The sequence below is a fragment of the Chelon labrosus genome (assembly GCF_963514085.1).
Source record: "Chelon labrosus genome assembly, chromosome: 23".
NCBI classification, from domain to species: Eukaryota; Metazoa; Chordata; class Actinopteri; order Mugiliformes; family Mugilidae; genus Chelon; species Chelon labrosus.
Window position 1 is genome coordinate 4,118,027 of NC_140356.1, and position 26,805 is coordinate 4,144,831.

Below are 26,805 nucleotides of genomic sequence, written 5' to 3' on the forward strand. Positions count from 1 at the left end.
AAGGAGAATTTCAGGATTTTGGTATGGGGGGGGTACACAATCTTAAAACCCAAGAACATACATTTGTAAACCTAACAATGCTGCATGCAAAACAAATTATATGTCTTTCCTGGAAGATAGTTAATGCACCTCCAGTTGGTGCATGGTTTAAGAATATATCAGTTCAGTAAAAGGCATATAGGAAAATCCAGGCTAGGGAAGGAATCCCAACAGTGAAAGGGATTTTTATTTATGTATATCTTTATTTATTAGCCATGGGTGAACTTAAGTTTAAAGCTAACCTTCAGTTTCAGTATTGCTGTATGTATTTATTTTCATGTATTGATTTTACCTCTTAAAGAGGAGATAACAGAGAAGATACAAAGAACCTCCACCCCAGGTAAAAACCCTTTCTCTAACCAGTCTATGGTCCACATCTGTTGCAAAGAGAGTTTTAAGGTTGGATCTGTGCATATGGGCCACGGACCACTACATCAGAACTATTTCAAGAAAACTGTTGGCCCACTGCTGCCAGGTCAGGAGATGTGATGGTAGCCATCTTAGAGCAAACATTTCATTGGCTGCAGGGAGGCCAGCCCATAAAATACATCTATGTTGCAAGGACAGATCTAGAGCAGAATTGTTATTAAGTAGAAGCAACAGCGGAGAGAATAGGACACTAACTGCAAGTAAGTCAGAGATACGTCTGACCCAGGACACCTAATAAACATAGTTCATAGTTTCCAAATGGGGTTACTAAGTTCAATATTTTCTTTCTGTACCTTTTAGCCTCAAACACATGAGAGAGGAAGCTGCCGGGCCATCAGCAAGAAGCTGTCTGAATTGTTTTCCCTCTTTGCCAACGTCATTGTCACTGATTATCAGGAGGGTTTCTGTCTGACTTGACGTCCAGTGGGAGCTCTGTTTAGGGCCTCCTTTTTTACTGCGCTGCTTGGGTTTATTTGGAGCAGCTGTGTTTATCACAGTAATCAGCCTGTAAACCTGAGATGCTTTGGCATCTACGCCAAGACAGGAGTCGTGAGGTTGATTTACTGACAAATGTCAAACACCTTTACTCACTATTGGGCGTAATTCAATGGAAATGGCTATATAAATAAATCAAGACAGTGGCTTACATGCTCCTTTTGAGCGTACATGCGTGCCATTCAAGGCAAGCATTCTCTTTACATTAGTATATGGGCCTGCCAGTGTTTTTATAGCTTTTAGCTTTGTCCGCACAACAGTGTTCATTTGGTCAGATATTTGTAACTAAAACAACAAAATAAAGTAACTATTTTTATTTTATGGGACTGTGCACACAAGAATCACATAGGATTAAAACACCCAGACTAAAAACAGGCACTTTTGTGGTCGTATTATAGCTCTTTGCAAATGTTTTGTTGCTTTGTACTCACTAGTTTGTTTCATAATGGTTTTTTCAAATCAGTTTATGTTTACTTTGCATATCATTGAGGTCATTTTAGGTCATTTTAGGCAGGTCTTTGTAGTCCCCTTGACCATATAATGTGAAGGTCAGTCATATGTTTTAGTAATCATGGTTTACTCACTCTGAACATGAAATAAAAGATCATCAGATTGTTTTAGCACACACAGTGTAGCACTGATTAGTGCATTACACCTTGTTACCCATTATAAAAATATTTCATAAGTCGCCCCTGTAACATATTCATACAGCTGATTATTGATACGATTTCATTCCATTTGTCCACTTTGAGTTACAAATACATTTGTGGAATCACAACTTGCATGCTACTTATAATATTGTCGCTTAAGCTTGTTGAGCTGTGCACAGCATCTTGCTTGTCAGTGATGTCTCTGCTAGTGTTGCAGACTGACAGGATGCCTCATGCATAAACAAATTAACCATATTTTATTCTCCATCTTATTTCCAACATTTGTATTCCTTTCACAGATGGTCCTGGGTCAGCGCTCCAAACAGTCGGCCCGGCATCGTCTATTTTTTATGCCCCGTGTTTGCAAATTGAGATGTTTTCTCCCCACCACAGGACTGTGTAGGAATCGATAAGCAGAGCCTTGCTCTGTGACTGGCCCTGCGTCGGGCATTGTGTTCACTTTAGTGTGATGCACTTTACAAGCATGTTGCGCTCGGGATGCTTCTGATGGTCCTTTTGTTGTTGGCAGAGGATGTGCCCCCTTGCAGCAAAGGGCTGACGCCGGCACATGCAATATGCAATATGCATGACACTGTCGGACGGTAGGAGAAGAAGTAAGCAGTGCTTTTTGAATACAAATACTATAGAGGGTGTCGGCTGGATGTGGAGCACTTAGTGGACCACCCAATGTAGTTGGAGGTGTTTCCTACTGACCAGTTGATCGCACAAAATGAATAGTTTAATGCTATTTGTATTTTACATCAGTAAAGACCTCCAACATGAGCCCTGTGTGGTATTTTAACCTGAGTTAGATTTGATAGTAAGAAACAGGAAGAAATCTTGTTCCAGGCCAGTCGGGTAGAGACGGAAACAAAAGAGGGAGGTGGAACTGAAGAGGAGGGAGTAGAGGAGGGAGGAAGAGCAGCAGGAGAAAAAAAAAGCACATTAGTTCATACATACATTTGGATAAAGTATATACACATGGGGACCCACCAAAAAGAGAACTGATGGAGACTGAGGACTACGGATGGAAATTAGCTTGTAGCTAAACCTGACATATTTACACAAGGTCATGTATTTGTACCAAGTGTTCATTAATTTGCACTGTCCTCACCAAATAAATAAATAAATGATACAAGGTGATACATGATGATAGAGGGAGATAATGAATTGGAGGTAATGCATTAAAAAGAGTGGATAAAGCCAGCATTCAAAGTATTAATTGTGGAAAAGTTACCGTTATAAGACTGAACGGGAGCACAGAAGCACAAGACTATGCTTGTGATTATTAGCATTATAATTAGATAATATGGCATTAAAGCTACAGTGCGTAACTTTTGTCTCCTACTAGCAGTGGGTGGAATTACAAGCATTTGCGCAAGACTGTCGCCTAAGACACCAGCTTTAAAATTCTGTAGCACTGGAATGCTTAAGCATCCATATTCATGAAATCCTTTTTTTTGTTTTTTTAGGTATAGACATTATCTGCACCATGGTTACATTTGTATCTACTCCTCCTGGAAGTCAAACCTAAACAAAGTAAGAGACATTAGAGTAACGCTGGGCAACTGTGGCTCACTTGGTAGAGTGAGTTGTCCATGAACCGGAGGGTTAGCGGTTTGATCCATGGATACATGATAAATGTATAAATACATGTGCTGCATGGACTACACGCCAAAGTGTCCTTGAGCAAGACACTGAACTCTAAGTTGCTCCCAGTATTTGACCCGTGTATGAATGTGTGTATGCTTGTGTGAACTAGTGGGTCATTGTGACTGTAGAAAGCGCTTCGAGATATATATATAAGACCATTGAATGCTCCCTTGTCCTTCTATAACATTTTTGGATATACCATGACCTGGATGACTGAGAACCTTCATAGACAAATAGAAAATGGAATCATTTCTGTGTCTTGTTACTGTGTCCTTGTTGCTTGCTTGAAAGCAGTGAGAGATATCAACAGTGACCCAGGTCAGAAGCCTCATTTTAATTAGCTTGTGTTCCTTTTTCAACATTTTCCCACGTGATGCTGTGCTGAGTACCTCGCCCCCTCATCTTTATAATAAAGCTGTGCTCATTTCCTCGTCGAAAGTCCACAGGCACTAAAGGATTGTGAACACGGCATTGCATTGTGCCTCCAGGCTCTTGGAGACTGTAGAATATTGGACAACAAGGCTGTGTGCACACAAGTGGTGTGTGCACGATAAACAATAATCTTCAGCGGTGTGACTCTATTTGCCCTTCAGTGATGCCTGAGTGGAATTTCTGTTTTTACTTTACTACAATTTTCTCTTGTTCTTGAGTTCTTATCTGTACGGAAGCTTTACACTTTTTGGATTTTGATACCATTTGGATTCATTCAGTTGGTTTCAAACTGGTCTACGGTTTTCTTGGTTTTCTTTCTCAGTAGCCTCTTGCTTACCTCTGCATGATGTGTGATCTAATTGGACATCAGGCCAGGTGTGAAGAAAGTAGCACCGAGGCAGAGAGACATGACCCAGAACCAAAAGGAACAGCTGATAGACATGTACAGCATGTGTTTTTATGTGAGGGTGCGTTCTTAAAATATGTCAAGAAAATGTGCCTCGACTCTGACCCTGATATTCTTTTTCCACTTTTTGTTGTAATTATTTTTTTGATCTCATTCGCCACCCACTTCTACCACCATTGTCACTATTTCGATTTATTGCTTTGTCTGCTCGAGGGAATCTCGGCTGGCCCGCTTCCCCAGCAAATCAAGCAGGCGTCCCCCCTCCGGGCAGGTGCAGAGGTCAAACGACGCGGAGCCTCGTGTGTTCTTTAAGAGGGAGGTGGAGGGACACCGGCGCGCCGAAGTGACTGGGATGTGATAACGTCTGCTGAGGCGCCTCGAGGCATTCGACATTGTAGAGCAATACATGTGCGATGAGAAATTTCACACGATGAGATAAGATGGACTTTATTGATCCCTGAGGGGAAACTGGGTCATTTCAGCAGCCGCCGGTGAGAAGGGGCAAGCCTAGCGTCTTGAGTTCGCTGCTCATATTAGTCTGATTTAAGCAGGCAGAAATGTTCCTACCTGTTTCATTTAAATAATTTATCCTGGGATGAGGGTGAAAGGTGCTGGTGCTATTTTTTTACGAGCTAAAACAGTGCTCACTAATGATTGCTACAGAGAGGTCTAACGAGCTTTTTGAGCTACCCCCTTACGGCGGCTAATGGCCAGATCAATTTAAAGCTGCTCTTATCGATATTTTTTACATTAATAATAATCCAACAACTGTGTGAAGTGGTGCAGTTTACCTAAGCTTTGCAGCGTCTTTCACCTTCCACCTTGTGCCATCTGCACATCTGTTCAGGATGAACCGGATTGCCGAAATGGGTGGTCTTCCTTTTAAAGTGTATCAGTCTGGACCACTGACATCCTGAAATAGGAAGCAATCGGGACAACTTGCTGCTGCAGCAGACGAAACTCTCTTTGATCGTCACATGTTCTTAGGACTTACGCCTCAATTTACGAGTATCTCAACAAATCGAGTAATACAACATGTGCAGCCAACTGCATTTTTAGCTTAATGTTAAAATGTTCATAATGCCAAGTAAATGCTGATTTCAAATGAGTATGTTACAATACTAACATCTAAAACTGGCAAAACTGAAAGTCCTACTTTGCCTGTATTTGGTTTTGACATGTGATGTAAAGACATAACCATCATGTAGTGGATTCTGAGGATAAATGGAAACTGGAAAAATAATTCATTGATAAAGCACTAAATATCAAGACTCTCCCTTTCTCCGCCACATACACTTCTGAATGTGAAGATGCTTAAAAATTAAAAAAATGTGTTACAAAAATACATTCTTGATCTCTGCAGTTAAGAAAGCGTTGCATAATATACATTTTAAATCTTGTTTGTGTGTAGTAGTCAATAGTCATTTTTGAACCTGTGCATGTCTGTACTCTGCTCATATCTTTATGTACCAGTGTTTCATTAAGTGAGCCCATCCGCCCTGGGTTTACACCTACACAGTGAGGTGAACATAATCCAGCCCCGTAGATCCTGAAACGCCGTGTGAGCACAGAGATTAGGCTGGTGGCTGAAATGTCACACCCTTAGAGAAATAGACAGGTTTTATTGAGGAGGCTCGAATGCACAAAGGACTTCATGTCCCGCCTGTTGTTTTTCTCTCCCCCTTGCCGCCTCCTGCACTCACGCCTTGTCTGTCTTTGTGTGTTTCCCACTGTTGGTGCAGGCTGAATGGAAGACACAATCGCACACATATGCTCATGTTGGCAAACTGGACAAAAACTCTCGCCTTTGTCCTCTCTAATTCCCTTATCTTGGGGGGAAAGGTGTTGGTGATGCGCCCCTCAGCGCAGCTGGCAGCAGCGGCAGTGATCGCTGCTTATCTGAGCTCCGAGTTAATAACTCTCAGCTCTCTCAGCTCTGTCCACTATTGTCTTAATCCTCACGAGGCCTGGACTATTTTGGAAGCAGCTAGAGCACAAAGCAATGATTCACCAAGTCTTTAATGTGTGGTATCTTGCCACCTACAGGTACATATATTTATACATCATTTTATACACTTATTACAACCTGCTGAGGACGAAACACTTTACGTTAAAATACACTTTCACTGAGAGTGTTTGTGAGTCTTTGGCCTCACATAAATAACAAACTGTACTTGTAATTTATGTAACCACTGTTGGTGCAATCAATTCTGTTCAGTTTGATTTGGTCAATCTTGTAGTCAAAAGGAGAAGGGACAAAGAAGATGTTTGGTGTAATAGAAAAGAAAGGAGAGGACAGGTGCTCAGTGCATTATGGGAAATCCTCAGCAGCCTAAACCTATAGCGGCATAACACAGTGGTTGAGGGTCACATGGGCTAGTCCTAACTATAACTATTGATAACTATTTATCAACCAGGAAGGATTTAAGCTTAATCTTAAAGGTAGAGTAGAGTTTGCTTTCCACACCCAAGGCTGATTCCACAGGAAAGGAGCCTGCAACCTGAAGGCTCAACCTCCCATTCTACTATTTGAAATTGTAGGAACCACAAATAAGCCTGCACATATCCTTTGACAAGAAGAAACAGACTCAAAAATTATGGTTCAATAAAAATAAGGGTCAAGGAAACAACCGCTAAACACAAGGGAGCTCGCAATACATTGCAAGCTCCCTTGACACTAATCTGTGTGTAACCCTGATCTCTTATCTCTCTGGAAGAGTGAACATAAAAAGAAGAGTATTTTATCACTGCAGAGATCAGGGCCTGCGTTTATCAAACACTTAAGAGCTGGAAATCACACATTTTTGACAGAAAAAAACAGTATTTAGGTCTGCCGAGGTGTGCGTATTTGTTAGGAATATTGGCTGTATATGTATTAACCCTCCGTGATGTCACCCACAGGATTCCTGAAGAGTGGTTTTGAAGCTCAGTGTGGTGGATCTGGCCGTCTCTATCTTGGATGTGCCTGACTCCACCTAATTCACAGCCAATCCAAAAAACGGGTGGAGCGTGGGGGGCGGCTGAGGTGTAGCTAGTACCCTGTGACGGCGCCCACCTGTCACTCAAGTTGCTGCAACCTTAATTATGCGTAACTTTAAGCCTAGATATATTATAAAACGGTGCCTTATATAAATATTTAGGCCCCATAGTCATAAAACATGATTTTCTAAAAACTGCAAGTGAACTACAACCTGTTTTTATTTGTGCCGAGTACTGTAAAACTGTATCACCTCACTGTCTCCTTGCCGTAGCCCTTCTTCTTGCTGACAGTAAGTGTGGGCGGCTTCATATCTCTGTAACATCCTGCTGTTTTTAGTTGTAACTTTGAGCATGCTTCCCGGGAGTTATTCCGAGATGCCTTATAAATATAGATTCAAGCAAAGAGTATATGTTTAAAAACAAAAAAGACATTGTGGAGGCCGAGTGTTTTCAGTTTTTTGCCTCGTCTTAAAAAAGACATTTTTACTGACTGAGCTGAAACAGGAGACTAAGTGGGTTAGGGGAGTAAAATATGGAAGCCAGAGATAGAAATGAAGTCACGCTGCCTGATGTTAAAGTGAAGTCACCTTTGCGGCACGGAGGATGAGATACAGTAGACGTGTCCCTGTGTGTGTATGTGCCTGTGTGCGTGCACCTCGTGGAGGAAACGTGAGGAAGCGGTGAAGTCATCCAGCTTCTCCAGTCAAGCATGAACGCTGCTTTCCTGCGGTGCAGTGCACCAACAGAGCCCCCCCAACTCGGCCCCCCTCCTTCACTGCAACACAGCAGTCAGATCACAATGAGCGTGGCACACGAGTCAGCCCAGTTTCTCCCCAACAGACTTGGCTCTGTTTCACCAACTTTAGCATTGTCTGTTCCTGTGCAATATAGAATGATTTTGCAGATGTTAACTGAGATCAGCCAGTTTCTGTGTTTTAAATTTTTTTATTCTCTCATTTTTTCCCGTAATTTCTTTATTTTAAATGTTTATCATAATAATAATAATCAGAAATTTATTTATTGTATATTATCTATTACCGCATATCATTAGAGCCTATAACAGTTGACATATGCTCATCTACAGTACATCCACTATGTCTGGATCAGACAAGGATTTTGCATTATCATTATCCCCAGGGGATGAATCTTACTGACTTTGGTGATCCTGACTTTTTATTTAGTGCCACCTAGTTTTCACTTAGCCTTTGAAATAAATACTGGATGCAGTGATGGAAAACTAGGTGTACACAGTCATGGTTCCCAGATACACTGATTAGCAACAACATTAAAACCACCAGGACTAATGTTGTGTACATCACCCTTGTGACTTGTGACTTGTGACTCATTGGGGAATGGACACAGGCCTTTTGAGGTTGTCCTGTGGTTTTTTGGGACCAGGACGCTGGTAGTGGGAGCCTTTGGGTCCTGTGGATTGAGTGGAGAGGACCCTCTGGATCGAGGTGGTTCTGGTATACTCTGCAGACACTACATAAGCTTGGGATATGGGGAGTTTGGACAGAGGATCGTTTCATGTTTTTTCTAAACAGTTTTTGTGGTGTGGCAGGCTGTGTTGTCCTGCTGGGGAAGGATGCTGCCATCGGAAAGTGTCAGTGCTATGGGTTGGTCAACAACACTGTTTAGGTATGTGTCTTAAGTAAATCAAGAACGTCAGGACCAAAGGTTTCCCAGAAGAACATTATATGGTAACAATATGATCAGTGTTATTGACTTGTGGCTGATCAGTGTAAATCCCCATGGATTCAGTGATTTCCTGACTTCTCCTCTGGTGCTTCCATACCTTAAAAAAATCATCATTGTACATGCAAATGCCGCTCACACTACGAGCAATAAAAATGATAAAACGTAGGGCACAGCTACGATGCCTTCAAGTCACTGCTGTAGTGTTGCTCAGGTGCTCTGTGAAGTTCTTGAATGTTGCCATCTGTTTAAATAAAAACAGATAGTAAAGCAAACATATATGACTGGTTGATGCTTCGCTGGGTCATTGGAGCTTTGAAAACAGCTGAAACCACAAGAAAGTTGGAGATGAGAGGGCTGTAAACTGGATTTGTGCTGGCAAATGATGACAAAAACGGATGTCGCTCAAACTAAGCATTTAAACGTATGCTAACGTATTTCCTGTTTTAATACTCTCCGTACATGCGCTGTAACCAAACAACAAGATCTGCATTACCATGCCAAGTAAATGCAAACCAAATAAGTCACAACAATATTATAACTAAACAAATAATGGAGCAGTAACAGGAATCAGTGCTTTCTGTTTGTATTGTCGTATTCCTTTTTTTTTTTTTTTTTTTAGGCACCTCTCAAAACCTACAATTCAATTCAGTTCAATTCAATTTTATTTATATAGTGTCAATAACAATACAAATCGTCTCAAGACGCTTTACAAAAACCCGGCCTGAAACCCGCAGAGCAAGCCTGAAGGCGACGGTGGCAAGGAAAAACTCCCTTTTAACAGGAAGAAACCTCAAGCAGAACCCAGCTCATATGGAGGGACCCATCTGCCTAAGGCCAGCCGGGTACAGACAGAAGAAAGAGAGAAGAGAACAGCAAAGAGAGAAGAGAAGAGAACAGCAAGATAAACATACATCTGTCATAGATACACATATCTGACTAAAGCGTACATGTGGAATCTTATGATACAAACTGATGATGTTACATGACAGTTTGAAAATGTAAGAGGAATCATAGGCAGGTTGGAGAATTGTTCATTCAGGTAGGAGTGGATAACTGCAGGATTCCATGAAGACTGGGCAGGCTGATGAGACCACGACAACAGATGTAGTATGGAGCTCCACAGGAAACGCACAACTCCAGGCCAGAGATACTCACAAGAAAAGGGGGGGGGGGGGGGGCACACACACACATAGCAGTAAACATTCTACATAGTAATAGCACAGAATTGCATGACTAGTAGTAGATAGGATATTAGAGGGCAAGAGCTCTGTGCCAGAGAAAAGAAAGTGGATCCCTTTCATGTTCACATTTGTTTCCCTTGCCCACCCTTTCCATGCAGAAGAAGCCCACACCTCACATCAGTGGCTATTAATTAAACTGCTGTCTGGGTTTATCTGTGGCTTTCTCTTGCTGTCTAGGAAAGGCAGAATTGTCATTTTGCAGTAAATACAATATGTCACTGTGCTTCTCAGTATCCTTGCTGCAGGCGTTTCCAATCACAGACGGCTGCTCCCTCTCCTGTTTTTTTTTTTTTTTTTTTTTTTTTTAATGTTGGCTGGATAATTCTGACCCTGCAGCAAGCAGCTTTCCTTCCTGCCCTTCTCTCCCTCTCTCCTCCGCTCATCCGGTCAGTCTGGACAGACAGCGTTGAGGACCTTCTCATCATGGCCTCAGTTTTCTCCTGGACCGCTTCCAAACTGGAACCGGCTCGGTTTGTCTGGACTCAAGCTGGAAACAGTCAGCCGTCACCTCTCTGTCTGCATCCGTCCCTCTCTGGCTCCCTGTTTTATCACCCCCTCCCTTCCCACACTCTCCCTCCAGCCGTATCCTCCTTTAATATTGGAATCGTCTTCTGTGTAAAGATGCCCTTTTCCAATTTTCTTGTTTGCTTGAGTTCTTGAACTTTAAGAAACACCTGCTCTAGTACATGCCCTACTCTACATTCACATCGTATCACACATTCGCACTGGGAGCTGCCCACTGTAATCACATTCTTGTACTGTTAGCCACTGGGAGCTGCCCAGTACACACCAGTTAGCGTGAAACTGCCTCAAACCAGTGACCTTCTTATAAGGTGTTTTCTACACCTTAATGTCGCCCATTGTAGATTTGTTTTGCGTTTTTAGGTGCGCACCCTTTTCCTCTTTCTCTTTCTCCGTCTACCTTGGTTTTTCTTCTACGTTCTATGTTCCTCTTGGTTTCTCTCTCTTTCTTTCTCTGTCAGTTCCTATAACCCTCTCATCTCTCCCCTACCCTTTTTGTCTATAAAACCGTCCCTTTTAATTGGCTTTGTTTTTCTTTCAGCCTGTCTGGCTTTCTCGTTCCCCCGTTTCGTCTCTGTCTGGCTATTTCTCTCCCTGCCTCGTCCTCTCTTCCTCTGTCTGTAAGTCTGCCAGGCAGACTCAAATACGTCCTTTTAAACCACCGCTATCCCCCTGCACCCATACACTGGCCATCTATCCGGACTACAAAGCAAGACGCTTCCACTCTCCTTGATCCCAGATCGTAGTGCATCATTAAATCATTAAAACCCAGGATGAGGAGCTTTACACTGATCTTCTACACCGTTCTAGAACGAAAAAAAAAAGGTTTCTTCAAAGTGAGTACAAACATGCAGGCTGAGAGATTGGAGAGAAAAATTTCTTGGTGCACATTTTCTCACCAATATTAGGATTCAGATGGTGATTAGTCTGTGAATTTAATCATACCTATAATGTTTGTCTACCTAGTACTGAATAAGAGGAGAGTCGAAGTGGGTTTGTATAATAAAGTGCAGGTATATTGCCCGACAGTTGTGAATAAAAAATCTGATTGCAAGTAAACCTTACTTAGGACATTTCAGTTGATTAAATTCAATCAATTATGAGGAGGCTCTTCACTCTTCACCAGCTATCTGCCATGCTTGACATTTAGCAAGCTACCTGCTTCCTGAAAATTTCATGAGCTATAACGTGTGGGTCTTTTTGAACAACAAGAATACAGACAACTCCTGCTGCATCTTTAGATAACAAATGAAATCAAAACTATACAAAAGAGTTACAGTCTTATACCTAGCATATACTGAATGTAGCCTACTAACCAGACAAATGATTGATTTTAAAGGGCTTCAGTTATAATGACAACCAGCAAAGTCATACTAAATGTCCATTAAACTTGTTTACATGTTGAGACAAAATTAATACAGTAAGCTATAATGATAATTCTGGTTGTGGTCAGTGGAATATCAGACTCATTGAGTTCATGATTGCTTCTTAAAACAGGCATATTTGTCTGAAAATAAACAGGAAAGAAAACATTTTCTAGCTAGTATTACTAACTAAAATCAGTCTGTTATCATTAAATTGAGTAATACACCAAGTCAGGTTGCAATACCACCGTCACGGGTGCTGCAATCTGCATTTTTGCAGCCGGTCAGCCGATCCTTGCTGAGGGGTAAAATAATATATCTTTTATGGGTTTTTGAATCAGGAGTAACTTGGGAATACAGAACCTGGATAGTAGATAGAAAGTAGTACAGTGAACACGTTAGTAACACATAAAAAGGAGAGGAAATAAAGCCCCACTTTACATACTTTTATAAATTAAAAAATAGAAGAAAAAATATGTGTCCAGAACACAAAGTTTGAAAATAAACTAGATTATACTGAAGCCAAAAAATATGCACTGTGCACAAAAATAGATGCCAAAACTGGCCTGCCAGAAAGTCTTATCTGGACCGCGGCATGAATCATCCAAAGTGCGAAAACTACAAAGACTACTAGTATTCTCCTACCAGGAAAAAAAAATATTGTTCAATCAATCTTTTATTTTTTAATTCCCCAGTCTTTGTAAAGTAGTAGTAAAGTAGTACAATACTGAAAACATTTTTATTTTGGAAAAAAAAAAAAAAAAAAAGTTTTGATTTTGAAGACATCATATAACTGATGGACAACATTTTCCTTAATGGGAAAGAGAAAGGTACCAAAGCCCCACCCCTTCACATTTGGTATCACTGAAAAGCCCTAAATGTCCTCTGTAGATAGCAAAAGGAGTTTGCTATCTACTGGTTTGCCATCTATATTTGAACTACTGGTAGTGAGGAGAGTATTCGTGAAGGTTCATTAAGTATCTGGAATGCCCTATGTTCAACATGGTTCCTGAACGCACCATCGTCTTATGTTGAAAATAGTACGGACAGTAGAGGTGTGCGATACCGCTAGATTTGGTATCGATCCGATACCAAGTAAATACTGGGCCAGTATCGCCGATACCGATACCGATATCGATACTTTTTAAAAATTAAGGTGGATGCGCCATCAATCTGAATCAATCTAAATCTGAATTAATTCTCATGACATTTTAAGTGTTTTCGTGATTTTCCTTTTGGATTATTAATCAATTAAAGTTCAGTACAGAATTTGGTTTATAAGTAAATAGAAAATACTTTATCACAATAAAAGTTTTTTGTTCAGAAACAACACAAAATGATCACTTGAGGACAAATAAAAACAAATTATTTTTCAGGCATGTTCAGAAACTACAATAAAAACTTAATCTCTCCCTTCATTGAACTGGATTTTCTTTTCTTAAATAAACAAAGTGTAGAAAATTATCACTCCACAACAAATATTATAAATAATGTAAGGACGTGTTTAGGAAGTACAGTACAATACAAAAATAAGACAACATTTCTCCCCTGCAGTGCACTTTTTTTCGTCCTATCAGCGATCTGTAGGGGCCAAGTGGGCGGGGATTTAAAAAATTTCTATATGCTTTTACAAGTTTGTTGTGTTACCACTGTATCTTACCACCTTTTTACAAATAGCACAACTCGCTATCGTTTCATTTTCGGCCCGAAAATATAACCAAACAGCCCTACTCTTTCTCTCGCTGTGTGTAATGCGTTGCTGCTGGCCGAGCCTGGCTGGTAGCGGTGGGCGGTGTTCGGTCACCTGGCACCGCAGTCACGTGACGGTACAACAAACACACGCGAGGGGGAGGAGGAGCAAAACGAGCCTGATCTGCTCTGTGACAGCAGCGGCATCTAGACAAAGTCAGGTCGCTTCTTTAATGAAACGAGAGAAACTGAAACTTAAGTATCGATCTCTTTACATTGGTATCGATCAATCTGGATACCAACGTTGGTATCGATATTATCGATATTTGGATCGATCCGCCCACCTCTAACGGACAGGTGTAACTCTGTTTGCTGGGTGAGGCCCATACAGTCAATGGTGAGGCCGTGTGGAGAGAGACGGAGTGAGAAAGTAAAATTACCGCTTAAACGTCGTTCGATATATTGTTCTAAGTTATTGTGATTTAGTTACGTGCCTGCCTGTCCGTACAGTTTAGTGTATTTGTTTGCTGGAGAGACTGAATGCTCAGTGAACCGTGACCACATTGCCGACCGTTGCTAGCTAGCTCCCTCGTGGTAGCGGCATGTGAGAGACTGTGTTATGTGTGCTTCTAGAAGTAGAAGCTTTGTGATGATGTATTTACTTCCAAGTTGTAACTAGTTTTGAGTAGGGGACATCATATGTCTGTGGAGGACATAGCCATTGGACATAGCCTGTGTGTTAAAGATGGACGCCATGACACCTTCTCGAAATTGAAGCTAAAGCGTCTGGAGCGCCCCCTGGTGGCTGACTGCAGTATAGTTAAAAGCAACACCTCCATGTTAATGAATGGGACTTGGGCCAAACTAAAACTAAAGTACACGTCAAAATAATTTTTTTTTAAAGAATGGTTTCTGTCATTTTGGTAGTTAATATACTTCTGATGTAGCCTGGGTGTTCCCATACTGCTTTGCGCGCGATTTCATTCTCGCTGCAAAAGCAGTCTGGAAACCATCGCCCATATTTGCGCCTGAGATAGGGAACCAATCACAGAACGGGGGGGCAGCAAGACGATGACGACGTCTATGCGCGACACCGAAGCTTGTAGTGTGTTAATCCAACATGGCAGCGGACCTAACGTTACCGTTCGATGCAGCCTTAGACAGTGTTTTAAGTAGCTTAGAACGCAAGTTTATTTAAAAAAAAGAGCAACGTTTGGCGTTGAAAGACTTCATTGCCAAGAAGGATGTGTTTGCTCTGCTACCAACAGGCTTTGGCTATGAATCGCGCGCAAGGCAGCATGGGAATTACCAGGCGCATTTGATAGACATTCGTAGCGCCCAATAAACGGCTCTAGGCATCTGTAAAACTACGCCTCAAATACGAGAAAATAAACACGTAGTTTCCAGACCAGCATCTCATTGAGATGTGCAGTCGCGTCAGCCAGGCTACTTCTGATGTATGTTCAATTGTCCATTTTTATGAGAACTTTTAATGATATGAAAACAGGACGTGACAACGTAATGACTAGGGCTGGGTATCACCAGGTACCTCACGATACGATACTATCACGATATTTTACCCACGATAACGATAATATCACGGTACAGCGATTCTGCGATAATCGATATATTGCAAGAAATTTCATCCACGATACATCACGATATCTGTGTCACTGAAGAAATTCAGAATTTATTAATTGCACTGAATCCATTTCACAGGAATTACAAGTCAAGAAACAAGAAAAAACAAGTAAAGTGTACTGCACAGTGGCTATTCTTAGCCCACACTGACCACAACTTGTCTAATGTCCTTGTCTTTAAGAGAATGGTGCAAAGTAATGCTTCAAAATGCTTCAAAATATTTTCTGCAACAGAAAATTAAAAAACAAAATGAATGCAGACATTCATTCATTCAGATACACACATTTCAGTGCTAGTTACCAACTTTTCTGTAAACAATGGACACATATCAGTGCTGCTGAACAAGCAGAATCAAACTGTTTTATGAAAACTGGCAAATTTTACTGCATATGAAAAATAAACATTTCTGTCAGTACATTACAATATCATAAACAACTGGATGGTCTATGAAAATCTGGCTGCACATTATACTTGCCACCATGTGTTAAGTTCAACCTAAATCTGCAATGCAAACTGCACATACATTTTACTAATACTAATATTATTTAGATTTGTTCTTTGTAAACACAGAACATTTAACTTATGCTTAGTACTTAACTTCTGTAAAGTTCAATTAAATCTGTATTGTGCAAACATTTCAAAACAAAAAACCGCCGGGTCTTTCCCTGTGAGCTTCCACTCTACCGTAGCCTTCCGTATGACTTCTGCCATGTTGGCACCGGTGTGCGACTCGGACATCGCCCGGTCTGGAGAACGTAGGACCGCAGTTCCCACTCCAGAAGAAAATGAGCAGTGAATGTCACAAATGATTCTGTGGCCCTGGACGTCCAGGCATCGCATGTAAGTGCAACTCTCTCAGCAGACTGAAGTGCGTTTTCCACGTGTGCTTTCGTCTCCGCATACAATGCGGGAATTGCTTTTTCAGTGAAGTATTTCCGACAGGGTATGTCATATCTTGGTTCCAGTGTATTTAACATTCGGCGGAAACCTTCATTTTCAGCTACGCTGTATGGTCTGAGATCTTTACAAATAAAGCAAGCAATGGATTTTGTAATACTCGCAGCCCTGGGGGACCCAGAAGGAAGCTTTGCTTTAAATACAGTGTTGATTGTAGGCTGGCTTACAGAAGCGTTAGCTTTAGCGTCGCTAACCGACACTGTCCTCTCCTCCACGGCAAGCTCGGGATGATGACGGACCAGATGGCCGTGCATGTTCGTTGTGTTGCCCGTGTACTTGACCTTAGCGAGGCAGTTCTTGCAGATTGCGAACTCTTTATCGAGCGTTCCATTGTCACTGTGGTAAAAGCCGAAGTGGGCCCAGACTTTTGATTTGAAAGTCGACGGTGCATCTTTCACGTGCTTTGCTCTGTCTCTGCTAATCCTCCGCCTTCCGCCATTCCCTCCTTTTTCTTTCTCCATCTTCTTCTTTTTTTTCTGATTCCTGGCGGGGAGTGGGTGTATTACATCATTTCCTTTCCACTGACTGCAGTGGACTTCATGAGCGCCATCATGTGGGGTCTTGAAGTAGTGACTCTATAGATTAAATCTGTAGCAGGTTTTTGTGAGAGAATCTGTTTAGAACGGCTGTATGTTTATTGTTTAAATATCGATATTTGGCGTCAGTATATCGATAACGTCCCGCAAGACGAAATATCGCGATAAATCGTAATATCGATATTTTGGCACACCCCTAGTAATGACTACAAATTGCCACGTCAACCACTATATGAAGCGTCCTGTAGGGTCGTGAGAGTAGGAAAAAATAAATAAGCACAGTGTATAACCCAGCATTTCTTTGTAACTGGCTGATGTAGAGCACAGCGCCTGCTGCTGTTAGGCTCCACAACGAGCACTCCTAATATGTGCAATATATCTATTATTATATCATTTCTGCATGCTGTTGCAAACTGCAATTTCCCCATTGTGGGACGAATAAAGGTTTTCTTATCTTATCTTATCTTATCTTAATCAAACTAAAATGCGAGTGAGAGTTGCCTCCAAACTTGCAACATGGCGCCGCACGTATTTCTGGAATTCTAGCGTCAGTTTGACCAATGGGCCAATTTTATACAGTTTATGTTAGGGACCTATGTGGGCTACAGTGGTTTTGTTAATGTATTGGAGGTTGAGCTCACATGCTCAGCATAGCTGTATATGAAGCTAACCAGGTCTCTTGACACCCTAGAAAGAGTCATACATTCTAACAGCTGCTAGACACACATCGTAAATTTAATACGTTAGTAGACCTTTAGTAGCAATTTCTCATAATTGTTTTGAGGTGCGTTTAAAGTAAAGGGACGAACGTCACATGTGTAAGTAATGGCACAAAATGATGATGTCTATTACATCATTTCACTCTAGGGTGTGTTTCAACTGATAAAGTGACCGATCAATCAGAGACATTTAGTTATAGTCTAATTCAACTCCACAGTGCTCATGAGAGTTACTATGACACTGTTCTGTCCATCATCTGATAATTGCTACTTCATGCTAACCTTTCACACAAAAAAATCTTTGGAGGGATGTTGTCTGACTTCTTTACTTTATGAAATAAGGGTCACTGGATGGGTACATCCTTTTTCAGTAAATGTAATGGTTTCAGATGACCTGGTGTGGAACATGCCATACAGAGAATAAGTGTTTGTGTATTTGAGTGGATGTGGCTATGACTCCTGTCTCAACTGTCAAATGTCTATCTTAGCTTACTCATTAGTCTGTTTCATTGATCTGTGTAGATGCTGTTGAAGCTGTAATTCAGGTTCCCTTAAGGAAGACAGCAAACACTGCAGCCGTTTCAGTGGAGTTAAATTGTATCAGGCGGCAGTCGTAAACGGGAGTAACTGTGAATACAAAGCAGACTGGTGAAAGAGAGCATACGAACCGGGTCAATTAATGGCTGAATGAACCCCGACCAAACAGACAGATTTGATCTGCCCCCAGACCGCTCTTGATTAATTTAGGCCGTGGCTCGTGTTGGTGAATAGTAAACAAAGCCTCCCTGCTGTTTCTTCTTCACTCTGTGCTTGGCCGCTAACCAGCGCTGTTAATTTATTCAGCGAATTTGACAGAGGTTTCTTTGGAGAGCTGCTCTCTCGAGTGAAAGTCGATTACGCCGAGAAGTGTATCAGTTTTTATCTGTCATCAGAAGTTGGGGTTGTGCAGCAGCAAAGACGCCATCCATGCCTTTCCTCAGTGCTGTTGTTCTCGATCACTTATTCTTGTCACGGCTCCAAGTTAGCATCCATCTCTTTTGTCACACTTACATCATCTTTATCCTCTGACACTCTCTCTTCTCTCCCGTTCTCTTACTCATTCGCTCACCAGCTCCCTCAGGTCCGAAACCGCGTAGCGTGAAGACAAAAGCGTGTGCTGCATCCCCATCTGCAGCTACCCAGCGCCAACAAAGCTTATCTGCTTCTTCCACCGTCCTTGGAGAGTAAGAGGAGTAGGCTAATAGATGTTTATGTTTCGCTTTGGAGATCTTTTCTTTCCTCTCCTGCATGGAGAGCAGTTGAGCCACAGCTCGTCCCCTGTGATTTGTTGCCGTGAAGAATCGAGATATGGGAGGTCAGGCGCGTTCAAGGACGACACTGAAGTCCACTGGCAGTGGGGGATGCCTGTAAACATAACTGTATAAAAATGAAAACCTAAAGCTGCAGCTGTGATTGTGGTTGAATTAAATTAATTAAATTAAATAGTCTGTTTTCAAAATAAGATCTGAAATTAATTAAAAGTTAAGAATTTTAAGCTTTAAAAAATCTTAAGTAATGAGACAAATTGACACTCCATGCCCTGATAAACCTGCAAATAGGCTAATAAGCTGAATAAAGAGGGACACAGTGTCCCTCTACATGCCTGAATAGAGGGTTTAACAAGTGCGAGTGTGTGTGTGAGAGAGAGTGTATAGAGGAGACCCAGCAGTACATCACAGCCTGACTAATGGAACACTACACTCCTGAAGGGTCCTCAGCCCTGTCTCGTCTATCACAGCTCCTTCATCCCTCCGCAGAGGATTCTGGGTAGATGGTGACACCTGAGCACACCCGCAGGACTTAGGTCCTGTTTGTCCCTGTGAAATGCTCTATAGCTCTTCTACTTGATTTGGGTTTGGATAGAGATGATGCTGTGATGGAGGGGTGTGAAGGGACACAGGTCTGAAATTTCTTTTCTGTTCAAGTATTATTGACCACATAAATAACAATATTTGGCTTATAGTAATCCATTTCTACCTAATTGCGTAATTCTCCAACCTGCTTATGATGCTTCTTATATTCAGTCTTACAAGCCAATTCACCTAGATTAGGTGTAATAATTACTGTTGTCACTGACACGTTTATGCCCCATGCTCTAGTTTATCCTTATAACCTTATAACAGAAACTTTACGAGCACTCTGTGTATACACTTAAGGTTTCTACAACTAATATTTGGAATGGAATAGTTTGAAATTGTTTTTTATTCATTATCAGTCTCTCATGTAACGTGCATCAGCTTTATTTTGTACTATTATATAGCTACATATATGCTTTAGTCAGATGTATGTGTGACAAATGTTATCTCGTTCCTCTTCTCTTCCTCTCCTGTCCTCTGACCTCTCTCTTTTTCTGTTCCTACCCAGCCAACCTCAAGCAGATGGGTCCCTTCCGTGAGCTGGGTTCTACTCAAGGTTTCTTCCTGTTAAAAGTGATTTTTTTTCCTTGCCACCACTGCCTTAGTGCAGGCTCTGGGTTCTGTAAAGTGCCTCAGGAAAACCATTAATGTGACATTACGAAATCAAAGATAATACATTTTCAGTAAACATTTACCCCCCTACGGGGCCAAGATGCGCTCCAACATGCTATCGATCGCGCTGGGTTACCTCTGCGTTTCTGACGAGCACAATTGACCACTGTACTGTTGCATGTCTGGCGGTTCTAGATTATCGCCTCCACGTGATGAGAGCATCTGCATGCTGATGAGTAGATGCCCCAAGGCCTCCATTGATTACCAATGGAACGCTGCGTTGTGTCACTGGTGTCCGATGGTGTTTGTTCACAGGACTGCTTCTGTTTGCTGTAATGGCCAATTATGGAGGAAAAATGACAATATTACATGAAGACTGCTACAGATTAAAGCCCCACTGCTGCAGGTGTGTCTAGATAGTGTGTTTTCTCAGTGGTTGAAGGTATTGATGTGTAGTGATTTGCTGCTGTTATGGAATTTGACTGTACATTTGCAGTCTTCTGTTTGTCAGGTAAAGACATTCGGTGTCCCAGTGCTTGTTATTGATTCATTCTTCTGTGATGCAAGTGTGCAGTGTCTTTTCCTTAATGTTGCAGTAAAATCTTGTCATAATAATAAAAATAGGGTTTTTTCCAGTTAGTTGACCAACTAGCCCTGGATGTTTGATATCATTGTCAATATGAACCTTAATACTTTCTAACAATGGAATTTGGAAAAATGTTTGCGTATGTTTTTGTGTGTGAGTGATCCCGACTTGGGGGTCTATGGTGTGCATGGAACATCTTTATGGCAGTTTCTCTGACCTTTTGTTAAAATCAAATGATTTATCAATGAACTGGGGCAAGTAAGACTAATCGGTACTGAAAGCAGTTGTAAATTTACTGTCTACAGTGTGTTCAATTTAAGTGTTACTCGTCACCAGGTCAGAACTGCAGTGCTATTTAGTTTTCCATAGAGATTGATAAACAGCTGTGTGAAAAGGTTTTGTTTTTAAATGATCTTTCAAGTAAACTATGCAAACTATGAAGTTGATGGCTTTCTCCGGAGACTTTCAAGACTTGGTGTCCTAATAGTTTATTTTGAGTGGTGCATCAACAAACCATTATTCCACCACCAGAGTCATAGCCATCCCTTCTACAGTTGTATTTCTAATGTTGAAGAAAGCAGTACATAAATTAAAATTAGGCCTGTCAATAGATGAATGAATTATTGACCACAGATTAATCACATGATTTCCATAGTAAACTCATTTTAATACAGATTCACTGCAACCTTTAAAAATCTGCTTTAAATTTAACTGGGAGTGACATTTTTAAATTTTGTATTACAGTTACCAACATCTGAGCTGCTCAGTTCATAAGTCAGTTCACATTGTGAATGCAAGTAACTTTAACTGCTTAAAAGACCCTTTTTCTTCTGCTCTGCTGCACCTGATATCCCAAACTACGGTTTGGGCTAAGGTTATTATAAGATTGTGCATTTTTTTTAAAAATCACAGCATTAAAAGGAATTTGCGTTAACACATCATTAACTTTGACAGCCCTTAGTAAAATACATTACTATTATATTGTCAGGTCTGTGGCTCCAGTGGTAGGTCAGGTTGTCCACTAATCACAGAGTTATTTGTGTCCTTGAGCAAAATACTGAACCTCAAGTTGCTTCCAAAGGCTTCCAAAGGCTAGCATCTTCAATGGCAGCCTTTGGTGTGTGTGTGTGTGTGTGTGTGAGAGAGAGAGAGAGAGAGAGAGAGAGAGTGTGAGAGTGTGAATAGTAATAGTTGAATCAGAAACATTTGTAAAGCGCCATACAAATACAGACAATTTACATTTGCAGTACCTTGCACAACTTAGCATTGTGTAGCTCTTTACAGTGTTTGAGTCAAAGGTGAACAGCTTTGCGGGAGCTACAGGAGAGAAGAGAAGGGGTGGGTTGGCTAACATATTCATCAATCTGAGCTTGCTACATGAGGCGAAGATGTAGACTTACATCCAAGTCATTTTAGGTATGCAGTGATTATTTTTATGGAACCGACCAATAAATAGCAACGCAGTGTTAAAAGCCTGTGCAAGGCTCATGCTGCAAATGCCCACCCGCATCCCTTTGTGTGTATATGTCAGTATGTGTAAGTTGAGATTTTCCAAAATGCTATATTTTCAGCTTGAAAAATACTGCAGTTAAGTAAAAGTGCACCACAAGTTCAATAACCATCCAGAGAAGAGGAATGACACTTACAACCGCCGCTACATCAAAACATTTATCACTTGTTGTGTGACGGCTCTCAGAGCTGTCTGCAAATCCTGGAGGGTCACATTTGGGCACACAGTGAAACCTAACCAGGCAGAACTGCTACATTTCCAGACCGCGCCGCCCAACGCCTTTCTCTTAGGTGTGAAGCGACAGGTGAAAGATCGCGCTCAAAGTCAACAGATTGCGGCAGGTGTGTGGCCGCGGATGGGTGAGCGTTTATGGCCTCCTGGCTGATTACCCAGGAGAGGAGGGGGGAGGAGCAGAGAGAGGGCAGGGAGACGGGTGGAGGAGAAAATCAGGCTTTTCAGTTCGTGTGTGTGTGTTTGAGAGGGACAGCAGAGAGAAAATGTGATGTGTGCTCTAGAAAGTGTGTCTGTGAACCATTTAAGCAACCAGCTGATTTAATCAAAAGTGTTTTCATTTGCATCAATATTATTGTCCTTTTTATTCAGGTCATTGTCTAGTAATTATTTCTTCTTTTAGACAAAAAGAAATTTGCCTGAGGGCCCGTTTACTAGCTTCCTCCTGTGCTATCAGCTGCATTTTATGGGTCTATCTGGGAGCTAAAATTTAGTTAATTGTCATGGAGTGAAAACTTCAATAAAAGATAGTTAGACCTTGAGTAAAGATAATCTTGTCCAACCAAGGTTAGGAATTTTGAAGCTTGGCCAGTCTTTTCTTGGCTGCCACAGCTGCTGTCTCTTAACTTCACCCTGCCCTTTTCTGCCCCGTGCATCACACTTCCACAGCTGCACCTCCATATTTTCCTCCTTCCTCTCTAGTGCTGTGACCGATTGTCGCTCAACGTCACAGTCGTGGCGACCTTGCATCCACGGCACTACAGTACGGTTAACTGCCTATAAATTACCGGCGCGGCGAGAAGAGCAAATGGTAAATGGGGATGCAGCTCCTCACTGGTCCTCTTGTACTTTGACACAGTTGCACACCTCAAGGAGCTGCACAGTGCAATTATAATACAATGGTCTACTGCTGACAGCAACGAGATTAGGGATGCTGAGAGTGGTGCAAATTCGTCTTGATCTCCTGTTACTGTCCACATGTGTTCAGTTTCAAAAGGTACACATGCAGCCTGCAACTGCAGAAGCATCCTTTTGCTGTCACTAGGCAACAGTGGAGGCACTTGCTATCAATCACTGTGCTTGCATAGGTGATATTAGCATAAGCTATGTTGCAAACTAAAAAAATGTAGAAGAAGAATTTGTGGAAATAATAATGAGCAACTGATTTACATACTAAAAAAGGTAGTTCCGGAATCCTGATGGTAAATAGGATAAGTTGTTTACATACTGTATGGTACTGGATGAAACCTCATTGGTTTTTCAGCCATAAACATACATCTTTGCTGAATTGTGTCCAATTGCAGTGTCATTTCATTCTCAGTTTGTGTATATAGCCCCACAGTATGTAGCTCGGCTCGCTTAGCTTAACACCTAATGCTTCTATTACCTGTTCATCGTCCACACTTTTTCATTCATTCCGTGTAGTCTGTTCAGTTTTCTATCCAGTGTTTGTTGTTTGACGGCTTATTATTGTTCCATATCCATGTAAACAGCACAGCCATCCCATTACGTGCCTTCATGCTGCGCTAAAAGCAATTTCCCTCGTTGTATTGAAGTACAGACGGTGTTCCACTCTGTTCCTCGGCAGGCACATTTCTTTTTGGCTTTGTTGGAATGGGAAGATGATGTGGAAAGTAAAATCAATTGTCTGTCTTCTCAGCGACTCGCTATTAAATTGTGGTTGTTTAATTTACTACTGGCTCAGTCCGGAGGGAAAATTATACAGTCTCAAAATGCAAGTAGTTGGGATTCATGATTATCGACAAACTTAAACCAATATGACTCGCACATTATATTGACATATTTAACTCTGTTACATTTAAGAAATCTTTAACAATCATACAAACATCCTGGCAATTTTAAACAGTGTTTAAACAGTATCTTTTAAAATTGGCTTTATTCTTAATATAATTCAATGCCTGCCCCTTAATTGTTACCAGACTGTATCTAATTAGAAAAGAAAGGAACACATTAAATGGATTTTCTTTCAGTCAGTGGTAATGGTACATGTAAGAGAGTACTGCAAATACAAAATCAAAGTACTCCTCTTTTTGTCTTCAGATTTTTTTATAATTTTTTTTGCAAAAGTAACTATAAAGCATCTTTCCCAAGCTCTGTGGTGGACAGTTGGTCTGGAGTCTCTCCTTTGGGAATCTGATTATGGCTCTGCAACGATCTGCCAGGCCAATCAAAACGTTTGGGTGGGATTTATGGGGTGATGGTCAGAAGAGTGACAGCGACGTGGTCATGTACATATTTACACACAAAATGGCTCTGATTGGTTGTATTACTGTCCAATTGCAGAGGTAGTTTTTTTCTCTGTATTGGTTGAAAGACATCACATAATGAAATCCAAATGCTGTGTGTAAGGTTGGTCGAGCGGTGAAGGCAAAAAGGAGGAGAACTCTATACCGTTCAACAGTCCATTTTATTTTATTTTCCCTTTTTCCCAGAAGTGAGCATGGTCCAATATATATAGTGCAGGTCAGCTTGGCCAAACTGAAGAAAAACTAGACTAAAGAAAAAGAAATCAAAAGAAAATAACTGAAATCCACTTAACTAAGATACAAACAAACAAATCTAAAGGTCAAACCAGAAATCTGCACTAGGCTATGCCCCCTTCAAATCTGGGCCCCTGGCAATGGCGATCACTGTGGCCTGCTGGCCAGTCACATCTAATACTCCCCCAAGAGAAACACCATCTCCTGCTTATATAGACCGTGGCTCCTCCTACACCATGGAAATGCAATTAATAAATCAATTAACATTTGGCAGTGATTAATTCATACTCCTGAGGATGGCCAAGTGCAGTCTAGAGGAGAGGTGATAAATACCAAAAGAATTAATCAAATAAAGATATTTAAAACACCATATGCTCTGACTTTTGTTCTCTAATTATGAGACTGTGGCACAAAAGCACTAAACACAACTACCCAACTAATCTGATTCAATGTGTGCTAATTACCAACCTCAGACACCTGCCGGCTAGATGGTCTGTAAAGGTGACTAGAGGTGGACAAGCATTGAGTTAATTGTTCCATTAGAGGTCACGGGGCATCCCTGTGACACTGTGTTACCAAACTCATGTAAGAATTGAGTCTTGCCACAAAGGAATAGGTTATACTTAAACGAAAAACGCTAATTTGCTAAAATGATAACAGTTGAGCAGTTGTAGCTTTCTGTTTTTGTTTTTAATTTTTTTATTTAATTCATTTTTGCTAGCACCATGGCGCAAGAAACGGCAAAGTCGATCAGTTTCATTAATCATCAATCAATCAAGTCCACCACTTTATTCAAGATGGAAATATCTCGACAGGCTGATGAGTAACCTTGGTAAACCCTTGACCAGCTCTTCCCCTGGTGCTAACATGAGGTTGATTGTTAGTTTTGTGTCTTGACAACCAGTGGACTGATTGCCCTGAATAGCAACGTTCCCCTTGATCGTCATTCAGATATTTTATTTGTCAATTACTTCATGACCAAATAACTGTAAAAGTACTAGCTAGCGAATGTTAGCTTGCTCATGTGCTAAACTAAGATCAGCATATTAGTATTGTCATTGTACGTATTGTGGATATTGTTGAATTGAAGCTTCATAGAGGACTGTTGACTCCCAGTATTGTTCATGGTTTCTGGACAAAATGTAAAACACTAGGTTTTATTTTAATGGCATTAGCTAATAAAAATAATAATATGTCTAGTTCTATCTAAACGAGAGATGAGTGTTTCCCTTCTTAAATGTCAGAGTGTTTTTCCTCTGCTGTTTCCTTTCACTTGTCAGCAGTCTCAGGTGGTGACTCAGATGCTTGCATGCTGCACTGTTAACTCCTGAGAGGACACCTTTGTTGATTACAGATGTCACTTTCATTGTTTCCTCTCGCTCAACACGCTCCCGTCTCTGCCAACCAGTCATGTCGTGTCAAGGTGCCCTGATTGTAACCAAGGCTGAGCGGCACCATTATTTTCCTATTTTGTCTACAGTTATTGATCTTCCTCCTCCCTCTACAGCCAAGTCAAAATGGATTAAGGCAGCAGATGAAGTCCCAAAATTTTGTGAGAGGGTCAAACCGACGAAGGGTATGCCATTTATTTCATCTTCCCCATTGCCTCCAGAGGACAAAAGAGTGTAAAATCATTTTCAGTAGCGGTCTAGTGGCTTTTGGATACGTCAGGGTATCCATCATAATCCAATCCCCGCCAGGCTCCCTGAAGTAAAACTCTTTAATGACATCACTGACAGATTTATAGATTAGAATTTGGAATGTATGTAACATCATTTAATTTCTTGAACAGCTGGATTGAATGATTTTATATTTTATTATTTCTCTAGGGAAAAAGGATCACAATTCATAGAAGTTTTATAACAAAAAGCTTGAGTTTGTTCCTATGTTGTTTGCACTTTCCAACTCTGTCACCTGTTGTTCAGTGTGTGGGGAGTGTGGGGGTGACTGGGATTTGATTTTCTGTTGAAGGCGTTTCTGTAGGTGTGAACTAGCGGAGGTGGATTATAGTGCCAAA